Source organism: Anser brachyrhynchus (genome assembly GCF_964034855.1).
Source record: "Anser brachyrhynchus genome assembly, chromosome: 3".
Classification (NCBI taxonomy): domain Eukaryota; kingdom Metazoa; phylum Chordata; class Aves; order Anseriformes; family Anatidae; genus Anser; species Anser brachyrhynchus.
Window position 1 is genome coordinate 39,146,353 of NC_137696.1, and position 10,878 is coordinate 39,157,230.

The window sequence follows — 10,878 nt, forward strand, 5'->3', positions numbered from 1 at the left end:
AGATTTTGAACACTGCTGCCTTTTGTGGATTAATATATTTGTGAATACACATTAGACATTTTAATTATATTTGGGGTTTCACAGAAATCCTGACAGTCTCCTGTGACAAGATCATTCATTCTGCACCCCTCTAAGCACATGAATACATGATCCTCTGAAGCGTAGCTGAAATGTTGAGGTATAGTTCCTTTTTCAATTGACTCATTTTAACTGGAATTTAGCATAATCAGACACTATATTTTTTTTAGATTTATGTAATTATATAAGCACCACTAAGACTACAAATAAAGCCTTAGATCATTGTGAAACAGTAATAACAGTCCAAGAAAAACTCTAAGTTACCAGAAGAATGTTCACTTATGGAAGGAAAGATAAATATTTCTAAGACTCACATCATAATTTTAGCCATATCTGAAAGAATATTTTTTTTTCCAGTTTATCTTTTACCTTCGGTAATTAGAAGTTATGGTTCTTGCCCTGAGGAACTCCAGTTTCCATTTAGCTGTAATTTCAATGCATGCATGGAATGCAGCCCTCTGTGCATAATGAACATGCAGCCCCGTGGCTTTCTCGTGGCTGAAAATGTGCTTGTCTGGTACTCAGTGAGCTACAGGTAACAAAAACCACCATGTCCTTTGCTTATGGATGGATGGGACAGATTTGAACAGAGATAGGGCTGCTGGTATCATTTCCATATATGTGAGCTTGTCAAATGCATGCTTCCCTTTCAATGGTGATGGTGTTGGGACTCTTAGAACGTTTTTTTTTTTCATTAACTCTTTCATTTGGATTTTTTTCAGTCAAGAAGGGGTTCCCTATCCATGCTTTTCCTGAAAAGATAAAATATAGGAATGATTAACAGTATAAGAAGAATCATCTTTTGCCAAGATTATAAATTCTAAGGAATTCAGCTTGTTTGACTAGATTTTATTTATATATTTTTTAAATAATAACTGGATTTATAAAGCCTCCAGTTCCCTCCCCAGCTAAGCTGCTCTGGGATCTGTAAAAGCAGTCAGAACAGTAGATAGATCATACCAATTTAAATTTTATCAGGAGCTGTTTTACCATGCAGTTGATTTCATGCAATTGCAAAACTTAGGCATCCAAAAGTAATAAGATAGTTTCCCCCCAGATCATAAGATTTTAAGTAATAAAAGTGTTGATGCTGTTTTTATTCCTTGATGTAAGATACACTTTGTGTGACCTTCTAAATAGTCTGTGTCATATCCTGCTCTAAAAAAAGCCTATGATATTGGGTTTCATTCTCCTGAAAAACCCGCTACGTCCCAGGAAACTCAGCAGATCTCTCTGACATAATCAGTTTCCATGCAGTTTTACTCAAATAAATAATATTCATAAGTAAGAATCACTCCATATGCACATTCAATTGATCGGTGCAGGTTTTCTTATGAATATGCTGGTGTCCGTTTACACATATGTATATTAGCAATAGCTCCTATGGAGATTTAATGCTGTTTAAACATAAGTTAAGTACTGTGTTTCTTCATTTAGCCTTTCCAGTCCCAACATTTTGCAAAACAGGAGTCAAGCCTTGAGGTTAGCCTAGAAATCACAGTATTTTGTTCTTTAGGGGGTCTTTATAGCATGTTTATTAGTACCATGTTTTCATGCTTTTTGCAGAACAGAATTACAGGAACTAGTTTTTCTGTGAAACATAGTGAATATCATAGGCCTTAGAAATGAAATGGTATGTTGGCAGCTCTATTTCAGTTGTAACATCATCTAAAATTTTCCCACTTTCCTCCCCTGCCAGCAGCATATAAGGATGTTGAAAGTGATGGTGTGTGTGCGTGTATGTGCGTGTGTGTGTGTAACCTAGCAGCCTGGCTACGAAGGGTTGAGAAACTGTCACAAAATCAGTATCTAGTTTTCTGAAAGAAATTTGTTATTTTAAGTGTAGATCCCACACTTTTCTGCATGTACTTAAAAATATAGGGAGGAAATCTGAATGAGGAATGTATAATGGAGTGAAAAAAGGATTAAAAAACAAAACATTATTTAAGTTTCCAGTTCATTGCATCTAGACTGAAGTATGTACTGGGCTTAGCATAGAAATAGGCAGAAGGGTAAGCTAACGGTTTTAATACAGTATATAATCCAGAAACACAAGTGTTCGTAGTGATCTTATGTTATGTAAAACGTTGGTAAGCTAACCAGTTTTGAAAAATGCAGTTAACTCAATAGTAGATGTGAAAACTACTGCACAGTCTGTGACTTTCCAATAAACTCTATACCTGAAACCAATTTGACGGGGAGCACAAGTGGTGTATTATCACAGTCTCCATGTTTCAGGAATATTTCATGTGAATTATGAACAAGTTCATGAGGAAACAATGGCTACATTCTTCTGATAGATCAGAATCAGAGCAAGTTACAGCAATAGCAGCAGTTGCAATGAGTTTTGTCCCCTGTCCTCTACTCCTCCCTTGAAAACTCAGGACCTGATTCCAGGCTGGCTGGAGCCAACAGAAGGATTTCCATACTTAAGTAAGACTTGCATTCAGTTGGCAGTACCTAAGCAAATCATTCAAATCCTCCTTACACTCTCTTCTTTACCTTGTGGGGATACAGATTTATGGAGTTATTGTAAATGAGTTTCATGATCGTATTGCGAAATTCCTTCTCCTTGCAATAGATTTCTTCTTTCCTTAATCTTGAACCTGTACATAAATTTTTAAGTGTTTTAACATGTGCTTTCTTTTTATACATGCATGGAAATGTATACGTACACATGTACGTATATATATGTATTTCAAAGATCTTTAAACAGCAGTAACATACTATTTGTTTAGTCCTCGTATGGCCCAATACTGAGTACTGTTAGCCCTCAGCATGTCCTGAAATCAGAATTCCTGATTCAGGAACACCTGATACTTGCAAAACTCCCCAAACAAACTTTGTATCTCTGGCAGCAGATGTGTTTATTCTGTACTTGCCAGTTAAGTGAAGGTGGTTCTGATAACAAGTAAAACATGTCTTGTACCTGAAGCTGTCTAATGATGTCTCTCAGCAGGATAAATTGGCTTTCAAAGAGCCCCGTGTTAACTGCAGCTCAGCCACTTCTCATATTTGAACCAGATCTTTTCAGCTCTGCTTGAACAGATGCTTTAAGCCATCACTGCTGTATTCTCCCCTCTGATCACCCCAGGTTCATGTCCTCACCCCTCGAGGGGGCCCTTCTCCTATGCCAGTGTAATTGTTTTCCTACCAGATTGGTTCTCCAGCTCATTTTGGTGTTGCCCAAGAAGGGGGTAATCTGAGCAAGGGCATGAACAGCTCAGGCCACAACAAGATTGCTTTCTCCAGCAAAAGCTCATTCCCATTTCTGCTGGCTGAAAGCCTTCGTAAAACTACATGCAGCCTTGCGCATCAATACGTTGCACAAGATATGCTTAATAACACATCAAAATATGAAACAGTCTGTCCTTCAGATCTTCTGTTGGTAAGGCCCACAAGGAGCCATGGAAGTTGAATAGCACTGATTTGGGGAGGGCTCTGAGCTGGGGCTGCTATGCACACATCACCCACCATGCCACAGCCATTCATACATATCTAAACTGCAACCCCACAAATAGTGGAACTACCCCTAAAAATTCACTGAATGCCACTGAATCTGTCCAAAGAGCTATTGCCCCAGATATGCACCCGGCTTCAGCCTCAGCATTTTAATTTAACTTACTTGCAACGGGGGAGGAAGCAGATCTTAAAGTTGTAATGGGAACAGGATTTTTGATTTCTGAAGAGTGAAGTCTGTCACGTTCTTGTGGTTAGATGAAACTACGTCCACTAGAGGGCTCTTTTAATTTTGTCCTAATGAAACATAAAAACAGAATGAAAAATTTATTAAAATGTAGATTTGAAATTATTTAGTTAAATAACCTGTTAGAAATTGAAGGCAAATACAAATCTTACTGAAAAGGCAATCACTGATAATACTTAACCTTTTTATTCAAAGCACGCTTTATTATTAACTAATTATTAAGGAATTATCTACTAATTATTAATTATCAACTAATTCATCTTCATAACACCTTTCTGACATTGCAGTGACTTCCTTGTTATGGATGGAGAAATTTGGGTGGAGGAGATTTGCCTGATATCAGATTCTGATTCAATGATGAAGTAAAGATCGGACTTCAAATTCCTGAGCACATTTTCTTCCCACTGGCAATTTGTTAAATGTATATAACTGAGAAAATGTGAACAAATCTTTTCAGTAGCCGACCTGTGCTATAAATCAGATTTTTTATTTAATCAATTACGGACTGAATTTGATCTACCTGACCCTGATGTCTGCAGTATGGACTTTCACAGACAGTTCACGTGGCTGTTTCTACGAAGAGAAGGTGAAGATAAATTTCTTCCAAATCAGAAGTGCAGAAGCATATTTTACATTCACTTTGCATTTACCAACAAGAGGAAATGGTTCCACCAAGGGTTTGGGTCTCACACTCTAATCATGGGCTATGGTGCTGTCATGCATGGGAAGGCAGCTGGAGCAAGTTGCATTGTTCCAAATGTAAACCCTGGAAAACAGCAAAAATGAAACAAAGACACACCTTGTTTCTACAGCACAACCTTACCTCTGCCTTCCTCAAATGACGACAGGCCTTGCCAGGAATGCAATAGCTTCACAGATGGTGTGGGACACTTTGGGAAGGAACAGCAAGGCACAGCCCTGAATACCAAACTCTTACCTTCTACTTCTCTTTGTTAAGACAAACGTCTAGCTCAGGTCACTGTCATTGAACAGGAGATACCTACTGCACACGAGACATCTCAATCCCTGAGTACAGGGAGGTACTGCAGTTCAAGCGGTCAGAACACAGCCCCAGTAAGAACAATTACTTCAGCCTTTTTACTGTTTATTTTCCAGGTTTTGGACACCCCACAGCTTAAGCGTTACTGCAGCATTTCTCCTAGGAACACCAAGCTGAGATGGAGAGGATGCCTCTGATTCACAGCCCGTGGCATTGGCTATGGTAAGGACAGAGAGGGGAGGAAGGGGGAACAGGTTCAGATGGAAATAACCAGTGTGGAACTGCCCTCCCCTCTCAGCTCTGGCTGCTCAGCATTTTTCACTGAATTTGGCCCTGGTTTGCAAGGCAGGAACCTCCGACCTAATCACTCAGCAGCTTTATTTGACCACACTCAGTCTCCCTCTCTAGGAAACAGGATTACTGGGTCCTAAATGCTTCCTAGAGTCTTTCATCTTTCCTCTATTTAATTATTGCTAATTTCCGTGATGGTACTCCTAAAGCACAGTTGGAGCCTGGATGTAGATTATAGAGCACTTTACAATATCAGCACTAAATCAGACAGAGACCATGAAGCACATAAATATGCATTTCCTGAGATTTGTGAAGGGTAGGATTTTATCTTGCAGTGCATTAGTGCCCCTAAAATTGCGTAACACTATAAGTCACTGAGTTATCATGACAGTTGGTTGCCTGGAAATCCTCTTGCTTTACTCCATATACCTATTTCATTTTTGTAGACAAATCAGTTTGACACATGTTAACCTGGAATAATAACTTTTACCTTTCAGAGAGTTTTCTGGAGCGATTTCTCCCAAAGAGCAAAAGGTATCATTAACTTGCTGAGAGAAATGAAGAGGGGCTGAAACCATCTTCAGGAGGATCACACTCATATTTTGAGCCCAGAATTTCACCTGAGACATAAGTGAAGAACAAGTTAAAACCAAAAAATTCATTCAGCTTGGACTGTAACAGGTAAGATACTACTGGACCCCTAAAAAGTAAATTTTCCTCCATTTTAACGATACTTCAGTAAGAAAGGTATACGGATTATTTTTACTGTAATGTTAGACTACTCAGCAATATGACTCAAGCCAGCTCATGCACCCAGCATCATTCCACATATTACCGAGAAGTCTTTCATAAGGGGCTATAAGACCATTTGCACAAGCACTTTTCAAGGTGTATTTGTGGGTGCACATACTTAAGCACAGGTTGAATTTGGAGATCAAGTTCTAAAGATGCATCCTAAGTGCTCTAAAAGCCAGACCTATCTGGCACAGTAACTCCGATAGCCATTGCACTGCATCATCTGGTCACTTCCAGTGGTGGAAAGCAGATGTGAAATATGACTCTCTTGGTTTGGTGGTATTTTCTTACCATTTCTGACTGATCTGACCCAGGGATCTGATCAACACGGGGAATTCCCAGAGATCTCTCAGCTCTGCTGTTCTAAACAGTATCTCTTTGATGGCAACACAGGCAACCCAGTACAGTTTATAACTTGACTCAGATTACTGTTGTAACTCTCAGTTACAGTATTGGATCAGTTTCCATCTATCTCTTGTTACTGCCAAGGATTAGAAAAGCTCTCTGTAGATCTTCCTAGCTAAGGTACAGTATCTTCCAAAATCCATTCAAGGAAGGAGAAAAGTGAACAAATATACCTGTTCCTTTGTAATAATACCACATTCCCCATATTTTTAACTGAGTTTTTACATAAATTATAAAATAAGATGATCAGAGCACATGTATATGAATTTAAGAAAAATGATATATTGAGTTTCTCAAAAAATGTTTTTCTGAGCCACTGTGACAATCTGTCCGTTGTTTTTTTTTAATAATAGCTTAGTTTCAGTGACTACAGTGACCCAACCCCCCATTATTCTCATTGTAAATTATGACACGCACATCTTACAAAACCTATGTGTTATTTAGTTTTACTCCTCCTCCCATTTAATGTAATACAGTAGCTGGCGCTTCTACTGAAAAATTCATTGAATATTTCCATATTGGCTTCCAGCTTGTCTGGTGTTTTGCCTGGCAGAATACAGTGCATCTTTGTGCTTTTAATGGGCTGAGCTTCTGGACAAGACCATGCTTTTTGCCACTGCAGAATTTTCTTACAAACTATGCACTATAAAGTGGACAGAAACAAAAACTTTTGTACATCCAGAGGACAATTCTTGACAAAGTTAAGTAATTTTCATTAAACAAAAGCTGAACTACAGATTTCCTCCATTTAAAGCATAAATTAAATAGTTTTTAAAAAACCTAGGCATTTTAGCAGTTACAAAATTGAAAGGATTGTGGGGGGCTGTTAGCCTTTTCAGCTAAGGTGGGTAATGGTGTGAATACTGCAGATGAAGAACTACACAGGAGGACTACCAGATGTGGGTGGTACAGACAAACCACTGTCAAGCATTAGAGGAGCCTTTCCAAGAGGGATACAGGCTCTAGGCTGGGAAATGTGCCATTCCCAACAGCACTAGAAGCCACATGCAAAGCTGACACATCCCCCAAGCTCTCCAGAATTATCCCAGGATCTGAAGGCTGAGTGCTGGGTGTCTCAGCATTAGGTACTCTCACCGCCATGGCACCCAGCAGTCCTCTAACAGAGTGGTGCAAATGTGCCTCTGAGGCTTGAGTAAGAACTCTCTGTATTTCATGGCATGCTCAGAGCAGGTGGAGGAGCAGGAGAGCAGCTGTGCATGGTTTTGCACGCAGGTGGAGTTGGGTCTTCTCATATGGAGGTGTTAAACAAGAGGTTTTCTTGCTTATGCATCTGTTGTCTTAATCCTCACTCATACTGCTTAACACATCTTCTGAAATGAAGGCAATATAGGAAACTTTAGGAACTGTCAACCTTTTGAAATCTTTGTATTACAAAGATGTTTTTAAGGGAATCTGCCAGATATTGTCACCCCTGAAGCAGAAATACACATGTGCCTTGGTCTCAGCTGCAGTATGTCATAAACCAAGGGTAATGTGTATTACCCTGATGAGGAGGGAGTTGTGCTATTGAACCAGTGTGTGAATTGTTACTGAGGTAATGATGTGCATTCTTTCCCCTGTGCCATCTCCCTGGCAAACAGGCATAGAGGAATTTTCTGAAATTAACTGATCTAAATTTGCCAAATGAGACCATTCCTTAAATGACAACAGGAAGGTCTCATGGAACTGAACATTTTATTGGCAGCATTTCTAGCTTCCATCATTTCAGAAAGATTGTAAGCTATAAGTAACGAGGATAAAAGCAGACACAGGCAGCCAAATTGGTCTCCTGAATCATACTTATGAAGTGCAGTACAATAAAAGACAAGGAAGGAGTCACTAATTTAAACTGCCTCAACCACAGATTCACCAATTTTATATTTGTAACCACCTGCAATCTATGTTATTTCAAATGTGCTTCTCCCCACCTCCATCCAAAATCTATCCTCCTACCTCAAGGCTTCTAGGTTTTGAATGAAGAGGAGTGGGATTCTTTCTTCTCTGGGTAAAAGAAAGAAAGAAAGAAACAAGAAAGAAAGAAAGAAAGAAAGAAAGAAAGAAAGAAAGAAAGAAAGAAAGAAAGAAAGAAAGAGAAAGAAAGAAAAGGAAAGAAAGAAAGAGAAAGAAAGAAAGAAAGAAAGAGAAAGAAAGAAAGAAAGAAAGAAAGAAAGAAAGAAAGAAAGAAAGAAAGAAAGAAAGAGAAAGAAAGAAAGAGAAAGAAAGAAAGAGAAAGAAAGAAAGAAAGAAAGAAAGAAAGAAAGAAAGAAAGAAAGAAAGAAAGAAAGAAAGAAAGAAAGAAAGAAAGAAAGAGAAAGAAAGAAAAGAAAAAGATCTCCTTCAGCTCAGTACAGGATAAAAACTTACAAAGTTTTCCTAGCCTTGGCCAGGTCACAAAGTGAAAATCATACAAAAATGGGAGACCACAGCCTAAGTGTTAGTTTCATGGGAAGATGGGAAAGTCCTTTTTTTTTTTTTTTTTGGGAGGGGGTAGAGGGGGAATGGGAGTTAATTTAGTTTGTTTGTTTTTAAGGAAAACGTCCTTCTGTAGTTCCTTTGTAATATTACAGAGGGGAGAGGATGTGACAAACATGGACTTGTATTTCCTGATTGCTATGCAGAAGTGAGTGTCTCAAGATGATTTTGTGCACAATGGCCACCCCACGCTTAGCAGGTAGCCTGGACTGAGACATAAAGAAACAAAAAATGAAGTAGCAGTATTTGAGTAGAGAACATGATAGGATATGAAAATGTGGGCTTTTTAAAGCCGGAAGAGCTTGGAGAAGGTTCTGACAGAAGGTCTGCGGTGGAGAGAATAGCATGTCTTTGATGACAAAGCTGTTCTCCCCCTTACCTGAGAGTTCCTTGTTCAATATTGCAAGAAAATAACATGACTTTAATCTGCTCTGAAGAAGATGAAGATGAAGATCCAGATCGCTTTTTCCCTTTTCCTAACTGTGTTCTGAACACCAGCAGCCACTTGCTGTAAGAGCCAGAATTCAGGAACAAGAATGTTCCTTGCTGCATGTTCTTCAGCACCATCTACTGGCACTTTCCCTAGTCACCACTTGGGCGTTGCATCACCTACGGCCCTTGAGTCACTTTCAAGAACAAAGAAACCGAGTAAAATCCTCTAAGAGACTGTCCATACATAATAAACCTAAAGACTACCTTGGATGAATTGGTGCTTAAATAAACTTCGGTGCTTATGTGAACCATAGTAAAAATCAGCCAACTTATAAGCAAATACAATTGGGCTAATGGGAATACATGTCCCTTCACAAAAGTATAATGGAGGCAAGGGACAAAAAGGCAACTCAGAGAAAACCAGAACTCATGAGGTGATGAGAACATGTCCAGGAAGGGAAAATTTTACAGGAGATGTAAGAAGATATTAACCTGGAAAAGAGCCTTTGGAAGCAGAAACTGGACCACTATTTATTTTCCGAGATCCATGTCTTAAGAATGGCATTTTTGAACTCTTGACTGTTATTATCAGATTTCGCAATACTCCTGTTTAAATATAAAACTGGTTAAGAGGCATGGATGACTGTGGTTTTTTTTTTTGTTTGTTGTTTTTTGTTGTTGTTTTCAAGAAGGCTTTAGATAAATGAACTCTGGCTCCTCTGACTGGAGCAGCTCTACATAATCCAGTGGAACAGATCTTGTGCTATGATTACTGATAGTCTCTACTGTCTTCAGAAATAGTGGCATTAAAGCAAAAAGGAAAACAAAATTCGGAGCACATCTGTAGCCACTGTCAGCGCAACTCACTGACACCAAAAGCGCTTACTGATTTGCCACAGTGGATGAACCTTTCCCTCTGTTTGATGCCAGTAAACCCCAAATTAAGCACAGCTACTGAGTTAACCCTAAAATATATTCAGTAAATTGAATAGCACTCATCACCAATTTTCAGTTTTCATTTTAGCATTCTTTTTTTATTTTTATTTTATTTATTTATATTTATTTATTTATTTATTTATTATTTATTAGCATTGATGAATTAGCATTGATGAAAGACAGTGTGCCAACAGTGTTCCAGACAACCATGAATGAACTGTTCCTGTTGTTTCTGAACATGAAATAGGAACAGAGAAAATGGCATAAGAGAATGTGCTAATGACACATTGGGATAAATAGTCATTCAGGCTAAGCTTTTCTGTTTGTTTGTATATCTAGAGCTCTCTCTTCACAGATCTAAAACAGTTCAGTGAAGTAGTACAGAGGGAAAAGTATATTCTTCTCAGCACGGATGTTGACCTCTAAGTCATCTAGTCCAATAAAAATCCGTTGACAAAAGGCTTCTATACCTCACAACCTTTTCTTTTTAAAATGTTTCTAATAAACATTATACTTAATTGCAACATCAGCAAAACGTTGACAAAGGATCATTTTATTATTTTCAATATGTAATTTAACAGAAGCACCTGCTGAATGATGTTTAAATTTGTCATCTTGGACTCATGAGAACGCAATTGAGGCAAAATCTCATGCTTGCCTATGCTATTGTTGCAAACATCCCTCTTCATTGCTAAAGACAAAATAACTCAGTAGCTAGCTCTACCTAGGAATTCTAGCAAGCTGTAATTCCCCATGATGTCTA

The 10,878-nt window shown here is 38.5% G+C and overlaps 1 long non-coding RNA gene across 1 annotated transcript; it reads right to left on the reverse strand.

Moving 5' to 3' along the window:
* Positions 1-1,278: 1,278 nt before the first annotated feature.
* Positions 1,279-4,537, reverse strand: LOC308191472. Its single transcript, XR_013948019.1, has 3 exons — positions 4,305-4,537; positions 3,704-3,834; positions 1,279-2,684 (listed from the first exon to the last, which is right to left on the reverse strand). It is a non-coding gene; the product is annotated as an uncharacterized lncRNA (long non-coding RNA).
* Between the last annotated feature and the right edge of the window lie 6,341 nt (positions 4,538-10,878).